This window comes from Mustelus asterias, chromosome 3 (assembly GCF_964213995.1).
Source record: "Mustelus asterias chromosome 3, sMusAst1.hap1.1, whole genome shotgun sequence".
In the NCBI taxonomy this organism is placed as follows: domain Eukaryota; kingdom Metazoa; phylum Chordata; class Chondrichthyes; order Carcharhiniformes; family Triakidae; genus Mustelus; species Mustelus asterias.
In genome coordinates, this window is record NC_135803.1 from 63,004,124 (window position 1) to 63,026,604 (window position 22,481).

General features: G+C 40.9%; 1 protein-coding gene across 3 annotated transcripts in view; it reads right to left on the bottom strand.

Annotated features, from left to right (window-relative positions):
- Positions 1–22,481, bottom strand: part of LOC144491354 (SH2/SH3 adapter protein NCK1-like) — a 211,749-nt gene that overhangs the window by 130,047 nt on the left and 59,221 nt on the right. The window lies entirely within an intron of this gene.

Consider the following 22,481-nt stretch of genomic DNA (forward strand, 5'->3'; position numbering starts at 1 on the left):
TTTTCTCAATTCACATCCAATAATTACATGCTCAGATGGGAGATTACAGGATCAGGAGCATTGAAACGTCCGCCAATAGCCATCATCAGTTTAAAGTGAAGCTTAAGAAGCTCATTGCAAAGTAATAATCAAGTTCCTGGAAAACAGATCAAATAAAACAGATATTGACAGAACAAGTGTGAAATGCTTAAAGTAAACAGACTGATGTTTTAAGGTTTTCAGTGATCACAAGAACTGTAAATGACAAGTGGTCCAAGGCCACAAGTGGTCCATCACACCTGTTCCACACTAACTGCTTCAGAGGAGCTAAAACAATGAGATGACAAAAAGCACATCCATTCACAAAAGCATCTGAAAGTGAGAAGCAGCAAAAGATGGAGCTGGAGAACCATAAACGGTTAATATCTGCACCTATGGATTTTGATTGTTAAAAGCACACGGTAACTTATTTTTAACAATATTCTAACAAATAGCTGGAACTAAACATGAGAAAGACCATTCAACATAACCAGTACAATTTGTTTCCTCACGATCTCCACCAACTGCTAATTTATTGAAGAAACATTCTTTAAAATTTCTTCCCGTCTAAGAAAAAGAAAAAGTCCAGAATTATCAAATCATTCAGTTTTATTCTTTCATGGGGTTTGAATATCGCTGACAAGACCTGCCTTTATTGTCCATCCCAAATTGTCCTCGAGAAGGTGCTGATGATCCACCACCTTGAACTGCTGTAGTCTATATGGTGTAGATACTTTCACAGTGCTGAGTGTGTTTCAGGATTTTGATCCAAGACAGTGAAAGAATGGTGATATAGATCCACGTCAAGATAGTATGGTTTGCAGGAGAACTCACAAGTGGTGGTGCTGCCAAGCATCTGTTGCCCTTGTCACATATTTCAATGATTTTGTAACACACAGTATTTAATAATCTCTTGTGCTTGTCCCTTAAAAAGATTATTTGCTTAAGCCTATTCTCCTAAACTGCTTACTTCTGCCCAGCATCCATCTGCTGGATGTTAATTTATAGCAGAATGCAAGGCAAGTTGGTGCTGTAATTATCAATATTGTTAATTATTGAATTTTGAAACGATTTATTGTCACATGTATTAGTGTACAGTGAAAAGTATTGTTTCTTGCGTGCTATACAGACAAAGCGTACCATATGTAGAGAAGGAAAGGAGAGAGTGCAGAATGTAGTGTTACAGTTATAGCTAGGGTGTAAAGAGAGATCAACTTAATGTGAGGTAGGTCCATTCAAAAGTCTGATGGCAGCAGGGAAGAAGCTGTTCTTGAGTTTGCTGGTATGTAACCTCAGACTTTTGTATCTTTTTCCCAATAGAAAAAGGTGGAAGAAAGTATGGCCGGGGCGTGTGGGATCCTTGATTATGTTGGCTGCTTTTCCGAAACAGCGGGAAGTGTAGACAAAGTCAATGGATGGGAGGCTGGTTTGAGTGATGGACTGGGCTTCGTTCATGACCCTTTGTAGTTTCTTGCGGTCTTGGACAGAGCAGGAGCCATGCCAAGCTGTGGTGCAACCAGAAAGAAAGCTTTCTATGGTGTATCTGTAAAAGTTAGAGAGAGTCATAGTGGACATGCCAAATTTCCTTAGCCTCCTGAGGAAGTAAAGGTGTAATAGTGGACTTTCTTAATCTTAGCATCGGTGTGGAGGGACCAGGACAGGCTGTTGGTGATCTGGACACTTAGAAACTTGAAGCTCTCAACCATAATAACTTGTTAATCTAGGAAGTATGTCATTTCCCCCTTAGCATGTTCATGAGGGGATGGAGAAATTAAGATAAAAGAATAGAAGAAAAAATCCTTTTAACCTTAAACTTTGCTCAGGATGCAGCAATTTTGCAGTTCACATCTGTAGGTGCTTAAAGTTAAATGGGCTATTTGTAATTTATTTTTTTAAAGTTCTGGGAAAATGTGTATTGTGCGTAACTTATATCTTTTGTCTAAAAGAAAACAACTTCAGTTCCTCAACTCTTAACTTTCTGCCTTCAATCTCAAATCACCCTCATTTCTCTTCCATGCAATATTGCCATTTTTAGGATGGGACACAAAACCTGGATTAAATATTTTAAATGTTGCTTTAATGATATTTACAAAATAACATTTTAGGCACTGCAAGTTAATCTAATAATGTGAAGTACCAAATATTTGCACTATAGATGTGACATCACTCATCTCCTATTGGGCAAGATCCAAACTTTTAATATGCACACAATGCCAGACCCAAGTTTTGTTTCAAACAGTGTCTCCTGCCAATACAAGATAATCGCCCATACAAGTCTGCACATGCACTGGTCAAGGTATGCACAGAAAACCAATGACAGCACACCGCTGCACTCAGCCTGACACAATAATCCAGCAAAAACCTGTCAGACAGCAGCTACCATGCAACCTATCGCTTCTCGGCCTTTTGGCGAAGGTCAAGTGTAGTATCGACATGCTGTGCTTGGTTGAAGTCATTAGGTTCCATTTTAGCTTCATTTGAAGCAATTTTCAAAAGCGGCATCTCGGCCTTTTGGCTAAGATGCAATTGAGAACAAGCCTTGGAGGAGGAGCTATGCCTACTCCAATCAGCTTGGATCATGTAGATAAAGCCCAAGACAGAAGGTGAGAGCCCTGTCTTGTCAGCTTGGATTCGGAATGTCTCAACTTGTTGAGACTCTGAATTGGACTTGATTTGATTGAATTGGAATAAAAATACAGAAACCTGATAGCACAGAGAGGATGGGCACCTAAATGTGACTGATGCCCTTGTATGCAAGTCAAACAGAGCTGCGGACAAGGGACTGAATGAATCTTGTGTGGATCAGCAGTTTGGCACCTGCTCAAATGAGGACAAAGTTATCAACCGAGGCCCAGATTGATATTGAGGTTAAACCACCGAATCAGTGCCCGGAACAACAGCCCACTGCATCTTTCATTGGCCCACTCTGGTTTGGAGAGCTGTGGGGCGAATGATGTTGAGCGCATTGAGAGCTTTTTATTTGCTGGTATGGAGGAGGTGGGATCTTATCAGGTGTTTTCTTAAAGCATCAGCATTTACTTAAAAGTATCTTTCAAAATTCATGGGAAAATGTCTTTAATAACTGTTTGATAAGCATCCCTTCCCCTGGCCATGGCCTACTCTATCACTCGCAAAGACGTAACTGAGTGAGACACTAGAATCGCAGGTTGAAACGTGTTGGCAACAAACGCAGCCTTCTTTAAAAAAAAATCATTCACAGGTTGCAAGCGTCACTGGCGAGGCCAGCATTTGTTACCCATCCCTAACTGCCCTCAGGAAGGTGTGGTGAGCTGCCTTCTTTAATCGCAGCAGTCCATGTGGTTTAGGTACACCCACATGCTGTAACAGGCACAAAATTAACGTTCCTGGCAATTAACAGTTGCCTTTCTTTCATTTCATTTTACAAAGTTCAAAGCACATAATGTTAATATTTTCCAGAACTAGTGCTAATTAGTTCAATTGTCTCCAAAATTCAAAACATATGATTCATGTTTTCTTTTTAGAAGTATTGGTTGCAAAGCTTTTTTTTAAAAAAATAAGACTAGCGTTTATATAATGCTTTTCATGGCCACAGGGCGTCTCAAAGCATTTTACAGCCAATACAGTACTTAAAGTGTAGTCGCTACTTTACCATAGGAAATGTGCCAGCTAATTTGTGCTCAGCAAACTCCCAAAGACAGCAATGTGATAACGACCAGTTAATCTGTTTTTGCGATGTTGATTGAGGGATAAATATTAGCCAGGACAACTGGAGGGGACTTCAAGAGTACCATTGGATCTTTTACATCCAGGCAGACAGGGCTTTGGTTTAACATCACATTGGAAAAACAGCACCTCCAACACTGCAGTGCACCCTCAGTACGGCACTAGAGTGCCAGCCTTGACTTTTATGTTCAAGCCCTGGAGTGGGACTCAAAAACAGAACCTTGTAATTCAGAGGTACAAAATAGTTCAGAAATTATTCAACAAATCTTTTGTTTTCTAATTTCACTCGATTTGTGAGATCCAAATATAATGCTGCCAACAAGCTTTCCAATTTTTTTCAGCTATTGATAAACTAGAACATCTGAACATATTGGGTACTAAATGCAACTGAAAGCATTTCCCCCAACAGTAAGTATACTTGAGTTTCAAACAGTTTCCTCTCACCCTGAATGAATTTCCTGTCATTGTATGGTTAACAAGGTTTGCTGCGAGCCATGTATTTCATCACTAACTGAACCCAGACATTTACTTAACAATGTGTAATAAGGGCTGAAGTTCTGAAAAATCTGTTTACACAACACTAAATTGGAGGAAATTGTAAAATACACAATTAACAATACCAAGATCGGCTACAGCTTTGCTCCATTGATAAAACAGGTCATCATCTCATTGACTGTTGCTTACCTACTCCTCTTTGTCAGTCATAGAATCATAGAACCCCTACAGCGCAGCAGGAGGCCATTCAGCCCATCAAGCCTGCACCAACAACAACCCACCCAGACTCTATCCTCTTAACCCCACATATTTATCCTGCCAGTCCTGCTGACACTAAGGGGCAATTTAGAATGACCAATTCACCTAACCCATACATCTCTGGACTCAAATGTCAAATGATCTTTGGAGTCAATGCCCTACAAAGTATAGTGCACATTTCCAGTTCCCTGCTCTTTCACCCCAAATGTCAAGACCCTCAGTAGCATCAAACACCAACTGTATCATCAGTCGATAGGATGGAGTGCCATCATCTATGCATCACCACCACCCATATTCCCGTAATTCTTATTCTTCTGCTTACATTCCTGCAAAATAAAGTTCTTAAGTTTGCGCACAGCTACATTTTGAAATTGCCAATTGCTTATTCCTTATCCGTTCTTCCACCACACAAAAATCACAGCAATTGTTGACTTGTGTATCATTGTCTAACTTGCACCTTGAATGGCTTTGTCCTTTCATTAGCTAATGGTAGGACAGAGGCTGCCCAACCTAATTCTTACACCTTCAAAATCGAAAGGAAACAATCTTGTAACTGGTTTAACCATGCATCATCAGATTTAGCGTGACTACATCAAACAGCAATGTGTCTCATGCTCCTCTTCCAAGAACAATCATGACTTTAAAGTCACACTGTGAAGCAAAGATACCATCAGTTTATTTTCTGAACTACAACCCGTTCCTCAAGTCTCTCCCAACCAGTCATTTTCCCCTCCACACTCATCTCTAGCAAAAGCCACGAGTTCACAGATTTGAGAGGCAAGGGAGACAGTGTCTGCTGTTTCCCACTTGCTACTGACCATCAGATCAATCTTTCCACTGGCAGAGCCTACCAAAGCCCCAAACCTCTATTGATCTTTAGGTTCTCTTCCACTGCCCCATGCCCTCGGGCTCAATACATCCAAAAGACTGACCTCCTGCTGGTTGACCTCATTTCCTCTAAATGGCTGACCACCCATCACCCTTCCTGACCCTCACGTTATTTCGCATATTAAATCATTCCATTTTCTCAGGTATGTCCTTCTGTTCAAAAGCATATTATTACTCTCCAAAAAAAAAACCATAATCATCTCTCCTCTCTGATACCGTTTCTTCTCCAACTTTCCTTTCCTCAGATTCTTTGAACATCTTGCCCTTTCTTAAACACAAAACCTCCCAATCTGAATCTTTCCAACACTTTCTACCCCATCTACAGTTATTTTTCACATCACTCTAGTGCCACGAGGCTTTCCAAACATATGTTGTCCCAGTAAATTGCACACTATCAGGAGGTGCTAAAACCATCAGCCTAGAAGACAGAGTGAATACTAATCTGTCCAGCTGCTAATCTCAGCAAGTTCTTCCAGTTCAACAATGGACTTGCATTCAATTGCAGGAGACTCATACCTCAGGAACTCTCAATGTGGTCTGTCATGAATCAAAAGTAGCCACAATTGGATCACAGAAATGAAATGCAATGTATGTGTATGCTGATTAGACCAGAATTGGCTAGTTGCTTAAAATGGGAACCAACAGCATGTTTTAGATCCAGATGCAAAAGAGTTATGATCTCAAAAAACAGCACAAAGAAAAAACGTGTTAAGTAAACCTGAATCTCCATCTCAATCTGCAACATTCCATCATATTCACTATCATGGTTTTCAAACAAAAACATTTTAGGTGGAATTCTCAAAACAAATTTCTTGTCTCTAGCAGGAAAACCGGTGAGATTCCCGCTGGATGGTTTGGTGTGCATCAGTTTGCAATTCTGCCACCCTTAGGATTTCTTTTGGAGTGGGGACTTAAAGGGGCCAGCATAAAATCTGGGTGCGTTTTAAAAACAGCATTACGCAGCCATTTCCCTGGCCATCCAGGAATTTCAATGGCCTCCTTCAGTGTCATCACAACTGGTCTCCATTTGTGGGATGATTTCACCAGGAGTGAAATGTCCATAGAATCCCATTCAACCCATGAAGTCTGCACCAATTCTCTGACAGAGCATCTTACCTATCCCCTAACCTACACATCTGGGGGTACTAAGGGTCAATTTACCATGGCCAATCCATCTTAGCTGCACATCTTTGGACTGTGGGCGGAAACTCTAGGGTTCCCTTGGTAACAAATGTCCAAGGTTGGTAGGGCATGGCATGTTGAAACCTCCAATTACCGACTGAAGAAAAGCCTCCACTGATACCTGAAGTCCGCATACATTTCTATTTTAAAGGGCATTTCAGAATTATGTTCACAGAACAAATTAAATTAGCTTTCCATAAATTCTCCAAAAGAAATTCCGACCAGGATATTTGACAGGAATTTGCAAGCAATATTATTGAAAAATTACTGCAATTAATTATTCCAGCAAGGAAGGCAAGCAATGTTCTTCAATGTTTTTACAAAATGTTTCATAGAATGGAGTTGACAGAAGTTACAGGGGGTTCTGACAATCAACAGAAAGGGTGGAGTTTCCAGTTTCTATCTTCTAATTGTGATGTCAAGCCAATTCAACTCATTTCAACTCCATTTTTTCTTCATAGCTTCCTACACTATTCCCAACTGCTGTATTATTATAGTAGTAAGGAATGTTAATAATTTGGCACATAGTTTGGAAAAAGACACCCAAGTATTCCTTCAGTTGTGAATAGTGTAACACAACTGCCAAGTACAACTAAGACCAGTCTGCTTCTCCAATTGTGTGAATAATTCCATTTCCACACCAGGTATCAGCCTGGTGAGCAGAGAAGTCAATCTCACAATATTGGGTTGACATCTGGCAGGGTACCTGTGACTTATAGGAATCGTAAGTAGTCTCACGACACCAGGTTAAAGTCCAACAGGTTTATTTGGTAGCACGAGCTTTCGGAGTGTTGCTCCTTCATCATGTGAGTGCAGGATTTGTTTCACAAACAGGGCATATATAGACACAAACGCAATTACAAGATACAAGTTATAATAGGAATGGAGGTGGTACCCACGTCTCCCCCAATTATATCTCCTGTTAGGGGCTTTGAGTCAAGCTGATGTGTGCATTGCTTCATGCTGCCATACAGAGAAGAGAAAGACAAAAATGAAGACTACATTTTTATCCAATCTTCATGACTGGTCACCTTGTAGCAGATGCTGAGATTTCTGTGCTGCAAGTTTGCGGTAGTTAACAACTGGTTTCAGAATGTCAAAGTAATTTCATATTACTATCAGTGATATTCAGCTGACACACAAGTCTGTTATTCCAGTCAAAGGCAATATTAGATCTACTAGTCTGAAAACATGTTTACAATGGCACACTTAATATCTAATTTACTTTACAAGCATCCTTAAAGACAAAAAGTTGATTTTATAAAGTGCACTTAACATTGAAAAACATTATGGAGTTTCCCAGTTATGTTCCAAAGCAGGCAAGGTGAAGCAGGAAAGATTAGGAGGAATGAAAAAAATGTTTGATGCAAGAGGCAGATTTTTTTTTAAGTGAGGGACTTAAATGGGGAAAGGATATATATTAAGGGTGGCGAGGTATATGGGAGGAATTTCAGATCGCTCAACCTAGGATGGGAGGCCAGCCAGGAGAGAACTGGAATAATCAAGTCTGCAGCAGACATGAGGGATAGATGAGGGATTCAGCAGATGGAGGGCCCCAAGACAGGATTGGATGCAAGTGATATTACAGGAGCTGGAAGTGGGCAGTCATCGTGACAGACGGCATATGAGAATCACAGGGTTGGCTTGATCAAAAAGGAGGCTAAAGTTACCAACAGTCTGGTTCAGCTAAAGGCACTGACCTGTAATGGGGAATTAAATCATTGGCATGGATCTAGAATTTGCAGCTGGGGCCAAAACCCCCATAACCTTATTAATGATTCCACCCCAGACAATAATCTAGAGAACACAAATTCAAAACCCATCATGTTCAACATTAAGGCCGGAATTTTACCAGTCCACCCGCCACAGGAATCGGAGCGGGCAAGGGGTGGAGCAGGAGAGGGATTTTACAGTTTTGGGATGAGCGAGGCCATAAAATCCCGCCCTAAGGATTAGGACACAAGTATAAAATCTGAAGTACTGGCGCAGAAAATGCCATTGAAGCAGCAGTCGCATTTTAGCTGTTACAATCCCATGCACTAGATTCAACATATGCATCACCATCTCAGTGGAACAATAACTAAGCCATGGGAGCAGAGCATGGCAGCCAAGAAATGTAATGGCCAACACCTCAGGAATTACATTTGTGGTACTAAGCCATCTATAATTCAAGGGGAAAAAGTATCTTAAGATATTATGGTACACACTTTGTTGACTGCACAAGGATATTAGATGAATTGGATACATTTGTAAACTACAAAATTGTTCTGCAGTAACCCATGTTCCCCACCGCTATCCTCCCCCCTCTCTTCACCACCCGTACCTCTATTCATTCACTGGAATGCCCAGGAAAATGTCTGCAGAGAGATGACTGATCTGTTTGCTGCTGCAATGCTTTCACCGTATCATCTGCAGTCCTCCATCAGCACAAAATGATCAGTATTGTACAGCAACAAGACTGGTGAAAGCAACTAAAATTATTTTACTGCAATTAAAAGTGTGTTCATAAAGAACCTCTTAAAAAAAATTCCGCATCAAGATTTACAACTTCAAACATATTAAAGTACAATTGTTTAATAAGTGGCACGGTCACAGATTTGGGGGGGGTGTCAAAAGATGTCAATTCTCTTCTAATAAACCATCATATGTTTCATATCAACTTCTGATTGAGCATTTTCTTTTTGAGAGAAGCGTAATCAATACTTTTTTTTCTTAAAAATACTCTGTGGCTATGAAAACCAACATTAGCAGGGGCTTAAAGTAAATTTAGATAAATGAAAGTTCTTTATGCAAGGATACTGATCCATAATCCATTCAACAGCAATGTGACCTTCACCCCTGCTTCAGCCCATCAATTATAACGTAGTTGGTGTTTTCAAATGGAAGAATTCATTCATTAAGCAACTTAAAAATAGCTTTAATGTTATTAAAATTTACCTTTAAAATTCCCATGTGGCCATCTAAATGACATAACACATTGGAAAGCAATTAAAACAGCATGTTTTAGCAGGGAAAAATCCCAGATGACCTGTACCAGTTCATTATAATAATAATGTTACACTTGAAGGATTCACATTTGATATTCAAATCATTGCATTAGGCATTTAAACATCTCTCTTTCTTGCACTTCAAATCATATAAAAATGCATTTCAATGGAGGAGAAACGTCAAGTCAAAATGAACATGCATGTACAAACCGAGGAATAGAAACATCAGGAGAATTGCTGAAGAGATCAGCCAGCAGGAAGCCATCACAACCGATGTCAAAAGTTTAAATTTTCCCTTCCATCTTTAATTCATTGCTTTATTTAGAAGCTAGAAAGGGATCATTTTCATTACAGACAAACTGCAATTTTACCCTGACAGGGAATCTGTAATTTTACCTTTTTGAGGCAATGCGGAATCAGAAGATTCATGTCAATTACATTACTTGCAGGTATTCCATAACACACATGCTATTAAGTACAGTGCCATCATTTCAATTCATTTTATATATTCAACTCCATTATAAGTCTTGAACATCTATTGGTATGAATTGGTACTTTTGGAATGACTTGAGGGTCAATCTCAGAACTATAATAAAATAATCCCATGTGTTTTTTTGTTTTCTGTTTCTTTCTCCAACCCCAACCATTTTCCCTTCAATTATTTAATTATCAATTAATTATTCAATTAAGGGCGGCACAGTAGCACAGTGGTTAGCACTGCTGCTTCACAGCTCCAGGGTCCCGGGTTCGATTCCCGGCTCGGGTCACTGTCTGTGTGGAGTTTGCACATTCTCCTCGTGTCTGCGTGGGTTTCCTCCGGGTGCTCCGGTTTCCTCCCACAGTCCAAAGATGTGCGGGTTAGGTTGATTGGTCAGGTTAAAAAATTGCCCCTTAGAATCCTGGGATGTGTAGGTTAGAGGGATTAGCGGGTAAAATATGTGGGGGTAGGGCCTGGGTGGGATTGTGGTCGGTGCAGACTCAATGGGCCGAATGGCCTCCTTCTGCATTGTAGGGTTTCTATGATTTATTTTCATCTTCCTCCAAAGTCTGATTTACAACACCCCAGTGCTGACAGGCTCTGAAATGAGGACAGTTCACACACAGAAGTGGGCTAAGGAGCTGGTGGGCTGCAATTGGGCCTTCAGCCTAATTTCAATTACAACTGCCACTGGAACAACACCAGCCATGTTGATTCTTAAACTGCAAAATCCAAATGTTCAGAATTTAGACACAATACAAGTCATTACAAACTATTCCCACAGTACATTTTTATTCATTCACAGGATGTGGATGTCATTGGCTAGGCCAGCATTTATTTCCCATCCCTAATTATGCTTGGAAAAGTAATTTATGCAAAACCAATTTATGTAACAAATAATTTCTGTCCATCTACAAGTTTGCCATATTGCACTCAACCCACTGTACCAACCACCTCATCGCTCTTCAAATGTTTAGATATTCTCATATTGCTCCTTAGTTCCCACTCTTGGACTAGAATATTTAAAGACAGCCTCATTACTGATTCAAAAAACTGAGCTAAATTAGACACTAAGCATGTTTTTATGGAAGGAAAACAGTGAAATCATTTGGAGAACCTCATCTTACTGAAGTCAACTTCTCAGCAAGAAACCTAATATATAATTTATAGGAATAAGTATTCCATAAATACATTCTTCCTGGAGTTTACATTGACAGTAACAGGATATGACACACAGTTTGATACACAAACTATTCTGGTAATGTTTATTTTGTACAATAAATAGCCATAAGAATACCAGCAGGTCAATAAGGCTTGTGCAGCACACTCAACTCTTGAAATGCAAGTTTGTTCACCGTTTTTTTCAAAATTGCCAGTGTGTTACCCCTAAAGTCATTTTTTGAATTAGTGACCAAGTTGAAAGAAAGTCTTTAAAAGTCTGTTCCGCAGGGAAAATGAAGTTTGCAAGTCCATTGTGACAGCTGATTTCAACAAATCAAGGTTGACAAATGCATCAACAACACAATAACCAGAGGTGTATTCTGTGGACAGGAAATGCATGCTATAAGAAGATTGAATCTGTAGATTTTTCAGCGTAATTCACAGAAAGGCCACAATTGCACCTCATTCAGTCTCCCTAGCCAACACAATAATGATCTAAAGTTCAACATGAATTTCTTTATATTTGCATAAGCCCTCACTAAATTTTACATATCTTAATGAAGCCACCCCATATATATTGCAATGTGGTAATACATCCCTAAAAATGTCACAAAAATAAATTTGTGCACACAGTTTACATCATAATCCATAAAAGACTATAGAGCTTTGACATTTTGCCGCCTTGTCGCCAATGGGTAAACACCATGTCAAGACAAGCAGTGATCTCTTGCTATTACTGTCAGTTTCCAGAACAAGCAGCAGTGCCTTGCAACCTTTAATATTCACAGTACAACTTATTACAAAAATCCAAACTTGTGTAACTGTCAGCTCAATTATGGTTTAGAAAAACTTGGCCTAGGGAGATGGTTTCGTGTACGTGTGTCTCATATAATTTAACTGTCACAGAGCATAGCAGCTTTCAAGCATTTTTTTTTAAAACTCAAATACAAAGTTCTAATGAACTCACTCAAATCTACATAAACTGAATTTCTGCACTTCCATGCAAGATCTGCTTCATAATCATGGCTAACATATTTTGTAAAACCTTCGTCCATTTGGAATGATTCCAAGTTTTTACATAGAACAGATGGATAGAAATGTATTTCAAGTAGTAGTAAGGATACTGCAGTAAAAATACTGACTAAAATAATAAATCACCATATTTCTGGAAATTGCCATAGCTTTATTTACATGCATTGGCACAGAAACTACTCCAAGCTTCCAATGCAAGGTGAGGTAGCATGGTATGGTCTGAAAATGGAAAGCTCTAGATTAAAAATGTAGTCACCAATATTTAAGAATACTAATAAATGGTGACGGCCATGGTAAATGGGATTTTTAAAAAATCAATATATTGTTGCACATTTTGGGAATTCAGGTTATTATAAAGAAATCAAAATCATAATTAATAAAAATAAACAATGGCACAAATCTGTTAACCTCTGATATCTGCTATTTTAAAGAAAATTGAGTCTAGTGTTAATTCCAGTAAGCATAAAAGCATAGAACAGGATTAGGCCATTCGGCCCCTCAATCCTATTCCACTATTTATGTAATAAGATCATGGCTCTGATAAGTTGGTTAAATATGATTTACTTTTCATAGAACCATGACGACTCTACCTGATTACCCCAAACTTATCAAAGTGCTTTACCGTAGTTCCTTGAGTAACAGTTTACCATTTTCCCCATGGCAGATGTTAAGCTAACTCACCTGTAGTTCCGTTTTTTGCCTCCCTCCCTTTTTGAATAGTGGAGTTACACTTGCTACTGCCCAATCTAATGGACCATCCCCGAATCTAGGGAGATTTGGAAAATTAAAACTAATTCATCAACTATCTCACTAGCCAGCAAATCCAAGAATCCAGAGATCTGGGTGCTACTTTTAAAGAGTGCCCCGATCTCCAATAAGAAATGGAAGAATCCCCTCATCCCTCTCCCAGCCACATGTCTAAGGGGATCTCCTCCTCCGCACCCCCACCCCCCTGACCTTTCTGCATGGGAACTTCGTTATTTCATCAGCGAGATTTCTCATCACCTCTGCACTCACAGACATACATTGGCTCTTGGTCAAGCAACAGTTTGATTTTAATATCCTCGCCCTCATTTTTCAGATTTCTCCATGGCCTCATCCCTTCTCATCGCCGAAATATCCTCCAACACCACAGCCCGCCAAAATATCTGTGCTCATCTAATTCTGGTCTTTTGAGCATCCCCAATTTTAATTGTCCCATATTTAACGGTCATGCACCAAATTCTGGAATTCCCTCCCTGCACCTCGCTTTCCACCTTTACAATATTCTTAAAAACTTGACTCTGAGGCCAGCTTTTGGTCATCTGACCCAATAACTGTGTGTAGTTTGCTGCCAAATTTTGTTTTGTATTGCTGCTGTGCAATGCCTTGGAACATTTTCATAAAGGCACTACATAAACACACGTTCCTGTTGGGAACATACATTCTCAAAATGTGAGAGGCCATATACACTGATCTCAGAAAATACGTAGGTGAACACATCTTGAATTAAACAATGACTTAATAAAATATTGCAGTGAGATTTTAAAAATAAATAGCTACATATACACAGGCACGTTTAACAATTATATATAATATAAATATACGTATGTATATTTGCATACAGTTTTATCAGGAAATAGACATAAATGTCGAACACCTTCATAATATGCAGAAATACCTAAACCTAAAAAAAAGACATTTAGAGTGCGCCACATAAATATTAGCCTTTCTAGGATGGGGTGTGGGGAAATCCTGGAACCTTAATTTTCATGATTTTAGGAGGTTTCATTGCAGTTTAAAACTGACACATTACTTTCTTTAATGTTTCATGCTTTTCTAAGGAGTAAGGAAAATCTACAATAATCATGGAGAATGCATTAATCGCCTCAATAGTGGGTTCAAGCTTTTTAAAATGAAATCTGCAACATGTATTTTTCTGAAGTCTGGGATGACTACCCACTGCTATTAAAGAGACAAGCTGCTTTCTTGTTCTGCTCCCCCCCACGTTGGCAATAGAGTGACAGGCCAGTTTCCCATTTAGATCTACAGGGGGTAAATCGCTCTCTTTAGTCTTTCAGCCTCCCGGGACTTAAAACCCACCACAACTGACTGTCCATATTCAATTGGAGTCTTTTGAGTCAAGTTATCAACTAAACTACATCTACAATATTGCTATTTCTTAGTTTTGGTACAATAATCACATGGGTACTTCAATAATACATTCTAACATTAATTCGTTAGAACTCAAATCAAAAATGAAAAAGCCACAGCTGGATTTTTCCTCCTCATCTCATATTTGGATCAAATAGCTTTAAAGATAAATGCATGAGCCTGGTCAATTTAAGTCACCAGAGCTCAGGCCCCTTGTTTTTGTGACTGACTGCAAAAATAAATTTCAGTACAGTTTTAAAAATCTTTGGTGTTTAATTTAATTTATTTTTGCTTCCGGCTTTTAAAACAGATGACACCTCATTCATCAGATGGGAGAAACAGAATTTAAGACTCGTCTTTCCAATAGGTTCCCATCTCAGCTCTGCTTATTGCAACACAGAAAAAGGAAACTAATACCTCCTCACGTGAAAATCATAAAATAGAATCACTCATCATTGTGCCCCTGTTACATATCACTTACCAATAAGCTCAAAATCAGCACAGGAAGAGGAATAGTGTTACATTATAGAGGTACATTCTCAGCAACGCAGGTATAATCTGGAAGGTACTGCCTGAAGGATGGTGCAGATTCAGATTCAATACTGACTTTCTGAAAAAAAGGGAATTGGATATCTATACTTGAGAAAGAAAAAAATTACAAAAAAAAAAGTGGAATTAATTGGTTCAATAGGTGCAATAGGCCGAATTACCTCATTCTGTGCTGAATGATCCTATGGCTAACAAAGTCCATATGGATATCTTGGACGATAGGTGGGACCTGTACAAAAAAGACAGGTTGCATCTAAACTGGAAGGGCATAAATATTCTGGCTGGGAGGTTTGCTAGTTTCACACGGGAGGATTTAAACTAGTTTGGCAGGGGGGGGGGGGGGGGGGGGTGGGGGGGGGTGAATTAACTGAAGGAGAACCAGAGAGTCGGGCCAGTAAGACTCAGAAAAAGCAGGCAGAGTGTGGTTGCTAATCAAAGAGGGTCTCGTGGACTGAAGTGCATTTGTTTCAATGCAAGAAGTGTAACAGGTAAGGCAGATGAACTCAGAGCTTGGATTAGTACTTGGAACTATGATGTTGTTGCTATTAGAGACTTGGTTAAGGGAATGACAGGATTGGCAGCTTAACATTCCAGGATACAGATGTTTCAGGATGGAGGGGGATGCAAAAGGGATGGGGGAGTTGCACTACTGGTTAAGGAGAATATCACAGCTGTACTGCGGGAGGATACCTCGGAGGGCTCATACAGCAAGGCAATATGAGTAGAACTCAGGAATAGAAAGGGTGTAGTCCCAATATTGGGGTTTGCTATAGGCCGTCCATCAGCCAGCAGGAGATAGAGGAACAGATATGTAGACAGATTTTGGCAAGGTGTAGAAGTAACAGGGTTGTTGTGGTGGGAGATTTTAACTTCCCCTATATTGACTGGGACTCACTTAGTGCTGGGGGCATGGATGGGGCAGAGTTTGTAAGGAGCATTAGGGAGGGCTTCTTGAAACAGCATGTAGATAGTCCAACTGGGGAAGGAGCCATACTTGACCTGGTATTAGGGAATGAGCCAGGCCAGGTGGTCGACGTTTCAGTAGGGAGCAGTTCGGCAATAGTAACCACGATTTAGTAAGCTTTAAGGGACAAATGGATAAAGATAAGTGTAGTTCTCAAGTTAAGGTGCTAAATTGGGGGAAGGCTAATTACAACAACATTAGGCAGGAACTGAAGAATGTAGATTGGGGGCAGATGTTTGAGGGCAAATCAACATCTGGCATGTGGGAGGCTTTCAAATGCAAGTTGATAGGGATTCAGGACCTGCACATTTCCGTAAAGATGAAGGATAAGTATGGTAAGTTTTGGGAACCTTGGATAACGAGAGATATTGCGAGCCTGGTCAAAGAGAAAAAGGAAACATTCATCAAGGCTAGGAAGCTGGGAACACACGAAGCAAGTGAGGAATACAAGGAAAGTAGAAAGAAACTTAAGCAAGGAGTATGGAGGGCTAAAAGGGATCATGAAAAACCATTGGCCAGCCAGATTAAGGAAAATCCCAAGGCTTTTTATACATATAAAGACCAAGAGGGTAGCCAGAGAGAGGGTTGGCCCATTTCACGGACAGGGGAGGGAATCTATGTGTGGAGTCAGAGGAAACGGGTGATGTATTAAATGAGTACTTTGCATCAGTATTCACTAAAGGGAAGGACTTGGTGGATGATGAGTCTGGGAAAGGGTGTATAGATAGTTTGAGTCATGTTGAGATCAAAAAGGGAGGAGGTATTGGGGCTCTTGAGAAACATTAGGTCGACAAGTCCCCAGGACCTGATGGGATATACCCCAGAAAACTAAGAGGGACAAGGGAGGAAATTGCTGGGGCCTTGACAGAAATCTTTGTATCCCCACTGGCTACACGGGAGGTCCCAGAGGATTGGAGGATAGCAAGAATAATCCAGGTAATTACAGGTCGGTGGGCCTTACGTCAGTGGTAGGGAAATTATTGGAGAGGTTTCTTCAAGACAGGATTTACTCCCACTTGGAAATAAGTGGATGTATTAGCAAGAAGCAACATGGTTTTGTGAGGGGGAGGTCATGTCTCACTAACTTGACTGAGTTTTTTGAGGAAGTGACGAAGGTGATTGATGAGGGTAGGGCAGTGGATGTGGTCTACATGGGCTTCAGTAAGGCCTTTGACAAGGTCCCTCATGGCAGACTGGTGCAGAAGGTGAAGTCGCACGGGATCAGAGGTGAGCTGGGAAGTGGATACAGAATTGGCTCGGTCATAGAAGACTTGAGGGTAGCAGTGGAAGGTGCGTTTCTGAATAGAGGGCTGTGACAAGCGGCCTTCCTCAGGGATCAGTGCTGGGACCTTTGCTGTTTATAATATAAATGATTTGGAGGAAAATGTAACTGGTTTGATTAGTAGGTTTGTGGACGACACACAAAGTACCATCAGAAGATACAGCAGGATATAGATTGGTTGGAGACCTGGGCGGAGAGATGGCAGATGGAGTTTAATCCGGACAAATGTGAGATAATGCATTTTGGAAGGTCTAATACAGAGAGTAAATATACAGTAAATGGCAAGACCCTTAAGAGTATTGATAGGCAGAGGTATCTGGGTGCACAGGTACACAGGTCACTGAAAGTGGCAATGCAGGTGGAGGTAGTCAAGAAGGCATACGGTATGCTTGCCTTCATCGGCCAGGGCATTGAGTTTAAAAATTGGCAAGTTATGTTGCAGCTTTATAGAATCTTAGTTAGGCTACACTTGGAATATAGTGTTCAATTCTGGTCGCCACACTACCAGAAGGATGTGGAGGCTTTGGAGAGGGTACGGAAAAGATTTACCAGGATGTTGCCTGGTATGGAGAGCATTAGCTATGAGGAGAGGTTGGAGAAACTTGGTTTGTTCTCACTGAAGGTTGAGGGGAGACCTGACTGAAGTCTACAAGATTATGAGGAGCATGGATAGAGTGGATAGTCAGAAGCTTTTTCCCAGGGCGGACGAGTCAATTAATAGGGGGCACAGGTTTAAGGCGCGAGGGGCAATGTTTAAAGGAGATGTATGCGGCAAATTTTTTTTTCCCCCACAGAGGGTGGTGGGCGCCTAGAACACGCTGCCAAGGGAAGTAGTGGAATACAGGAATAGGATGGGAATGGTGGGATATGGTCCCCGGAAGGGTAGAGGGTTTTAGTTCAGTCCAGAAGCATGGTTGGTGCAGGCTTGGAGGGCCAAAGGGCCTATACCTGTGCTGTAATTTTCTCTGTTCTTTGACTGAGGACAGTGTCCAAAAGTAGATAATGAATGAGATTTGAAATGCACAGATCATTAAAATAGACTTCTAAACATAGGGACAAAACCGAAGAAGAAACTAGGCCTTTAGTGCGTACATATTGAGCAACCCGTGGCAGATCATAAACAATCTTTCATAGCAGTGTTCAAGAAGAAGTCCTCAGCATTCTCCCAGACGTGAGACAGTATTTTCTGAGAAGTGCTGAGCATTTTACAGAGCAATCGTTATTTCAGGGCAATCATTATTTCTGATAAGGAATAAAATAGAATATTGAAGACATTGAAAAGAGTCAAGAACAGCTGCTATCTTGACAAACCTTATTTCAAGTATCATTTTTCAATAAAAAGCGATAACTTAACCACATGGCCATACAGGAAATTACAGACAGCCACAGGACAGTTTGATTGAAACACACCATGTTATTTTGATCCATAACCTAAGAGCAAAGAAAAAATACAAGACATCTGACTGCACAGAGTAGCCAAATAAAACTCGCACTAGCTCACTTTCTCAAACTGCCCTCATAACCTTGCTGTAGCCAAGCAATGTATGAAGTAACAAAGTGACTCTTATAAGCTCAAGCTTGACTACATAATGACCTGGCTGCTCAATACAAAACATTCCATTTTAGGTGGCTGTTAATTGTTTTAATCAGCTCTGGTTGCTGCACTCGTCAATATACGCCCATCATCCAGTACCTAATGAGATCACTTTAATAGATTGTTACATGCATGAACAACTTTCTCAATGAAATGAAAGAAGAGCGACACATGGAGATTAGAACAAGTTAACATAGGAATTTATGCAAGCTAGATGTTAAGAGCAAATATATGAAGTTAAAATTTTACAATTGTTGAATGCCTAAATGCAGAGGTAATATATTGAAACAGGTGAGTGTGTGGGGGTGGTGGTGGTGTATTGGGGGAGGGAGGGAGAGGGGAAATCAGTTGGAATGAGTTATGAGCAAGTTGGGAGCTTATGGATGGTAGACAATGAGAGACTGCAAAAACAATATATTTACGCATTTGGTGCCACAAAAAAATTCAACTATAGTGGGACAAATGAGGCAATGTTACATAAGTGGGAGTCAGCAATTTTAGTAGTGGGCAAGATGTGGAATTTTAGACTTTACTCTGGGTAAAACAGGTTACCAAGATTACAAAGTTAGATTTCACCCAAGTGTGGCCAGTGAGAGAACGTAGGCAGTGAGATTGAAGTAGAGATTATGGCGGGAATGAAACTATCACCAGGATTCTCTGGCTTGCCCCTGGTGTTTTTCTCAGGGCCGGTGGTGGCTGGGATCTTCTGGTCCCGCCGCTGTCAATGAGATTTCCCACCCAATGCCACCAGTAAACAAGCTGCGGAGTGCGCCCTCAGCAGGACTAGAAAATCCTGCTGGCGTGAAGAGCCGCAAGATTGCACCCCACATCTTTGATTTTTCAAATGTTCCATCTAAATATTCCAATATTAACTTAAGACCATAAGACATAGGAGCGGAAGTAAGGCCATTCGGCCCATCGAGTCCACTCCACCATTCAATCATGGTTGATTTCAACTCCATTTACCCGCTCTCTCCCCATAGCCCTTAATTCCTCGAGAAATCAAGAATTTATCAATTTCTGTCTTGAAGACGCTCAACGTCTCGGCCTCCACAGCCCTCTGTGGCAATGAATTCCACAGACCCACCACTCTCTGGCTGAAGAAATTTCTCCTCATCTCTGTTCTAAAGTGACTCCCTTTTATTCTAAGGCTGTGCCCCCGCGTCCTAGTCTCCCCTGTTAATGGAAACAACTTCCCTACGTCCATCCTATCTAAGCCGTTCATTATCTTGTAAGTTTCTATCAGATCTCCCCTCAACCTCCTAAACTCCAATGAATATAATCCCACGATCCTCAGACGTTCATCGTATGTCAGGCCTACCATTCCTGGGATCATCCGTGTGAATCTCCGCTGGACCCGCTCCAGTGCCAGTATGTCCTTCCTGAGGTGTGGGGCCCAAAATTGCTCACAGTACTCCAAATGGGGCCTAACCAGTGCTTTATAAAGCCTCAGAAGTACATCCCTGCTTTTGTATTCCAAGCCTCTTGAGATAAATGACAACATTACATTTGCTTTCCTAATTACGGACTCAACCTGCAAGTTTACCTTTAGAGAATCCTGGACTAGGACTCCCAAGTCCCTTTGCACTTTAGCATTATGAATTTTGTCACCGTTTAGAAAATAGTCCATGCCTCTATTCTTTTTTCCAAAGTGTACGACCTCGCACTTGCCCACGTTGAATTTCATCAGCCACTTCTTGGACCACTCTCCTAAACTGTCTAAATCTTTCGGCAGCCTCCCCACCTCCTCAATACTACCTGCCCCTCCACCTATCTTTGTATCATCGGCAAACTTGGCCAGAATGCTCCCAGTCCCGTCATCTAGATCGTTAATATATAAAGAGAACAGCTGTGGCCCCAACACTGAACCCTGCGGGACACCACTTGTCACCGGTTGCCATTCTGAGAAAGAACCTTTTATCCCAACTCTCTGCCTTCTGTCTGACAGCCAATCGTCAATCCATGTTAGTACCTTGCCTCGAATACCATGGGCCCTTATTTTACTCAGCAGTCTCCCGTGAGGCACCTTGTCAAAGGCCTTTTGGAAGTCAAGATAGATAACATCCATTGGCTCTCCTTGGTCTAACCTATTTGTTATCTCTTCAAAGAACTCTAACAGGTTTGTCAGGCACGACCTCCCCTTACTAAATCCATGCTGACTTGTCTTAATCCGACCCTGCACTTCCAAGAATTTAGAAATCTCATCCTTAACGATGGATTCTAGAATTTTGCCAACAACTGAGGTTAGGCTAATTGGCCTATAATTTTCCATCTTTTTTCTTGTTCCCTTCTTGAACAGTGGGGTTACAACAGCGATTTTCCAATCCTCTGGGACTTTCCCTGACTCCAGTGACTTTTGAAAGATCATAACTAACGCCTCCACTATTTCTTCAGCTATCTCCTTTAGAACTCTAGGATGTAGCCCATCTGGGCCCGGAGATTTATCAATTTTCAGACCTTTTAGTTTCTCTAGCACTTTCTCCTTTGTGATGGCAACCATATTCAACTCTGCCCCCTGACTTTCCTGAATTGTTGGGATATTACTCATGTCTTCTACTGTGAAGACTGACGCAAAGTACTTATTAAGTTCCTCAGCTATTTCCTTGTCTCCCATCACTAGATTACCAGCGTCATTTTGGAGCGGCCCAATGTCTACTTTTGCCTCCCGTTTGTTTTTAATGTATTTAAAGAAACTTTTACTATCATTCCTAATGTTACTGGCTAGCCTACCTTCATATTTGATCCTCTCCTTCCTTATTTCTCTCTTTGTTATCCTCTGTTTGTTTTTATAGCCTTCCCAATCTTCTGACTTCCCACTACTCTTTGCCACATTATAGGCTCTCTCTTTTGCCTTGATGCATTCCCTGACTTCCTTTGTCAGCCATGGCTGCCTAATCCCCCCTCTGATAACCTTTCTTTTGTTTGGGATGAACCTCTGCACTGTGTCCTCAATTACTCCCAGAAACTCCTGCCATTGCTGTTCTACTGTCTTTCCCACTAGGCTCTGCTTCCAGTCGATTTTTGTCAGTTCCTCCCTCATGCGCCTGTAATTACCTTTATTTAACTGTAGAACCTTCACATCTGATTCTGCCTTCCTTCTTTCAAATTGCAGACTGAATTCTACCATATTATGATCACTGCTTCCTAAGTGTTCCCTTACTTTAAGATCTTTTATCACGTCTGGTTCATTACATAACACTAAGTCCAGAATAGCCTGTTCCCTCGTGGGCTCCATCACAAGCTGTTCCAAAAAGCCGTCCTGTAAACATTCAATGAATTCCCTTTCTTTGGGTCCACTGGCAACATTATTTACCCAGTCCACCTGCATATTGAAATCCCCCATGATCACTGTGACCTTGCCTTTCTGACATGTCCTTTCTATTTCGTGGTGCATTTTGTGCCCCTGGTCCTGACCACTGTCAGGAGGCCTGTACATAACTCCCATTATGGTTTTTTTGCCTTTGTGGTTCCTCAACTCTACCCACACAGACTCCACATCGTCTGACCCTATGTCGTTTAGTGCTATTGATTTAATTTCATTTCTAATTAACAAGGCAACCCCGCCCCCTCTACCCACCCCTCTGTCTTTTCGATAGGTTGTGAATCCCTGGATGTTTAACTGCCAGTCCTGAACCCCCTGCAACCACGTCTCTGTGATGCCTACCACATCATACCTGCCAGTCACAATCTGGGCCACAAGCTCATCTATCTTGTTCCGGACACTGCGGGCATTTAAATATAGCACCTTTAATTCC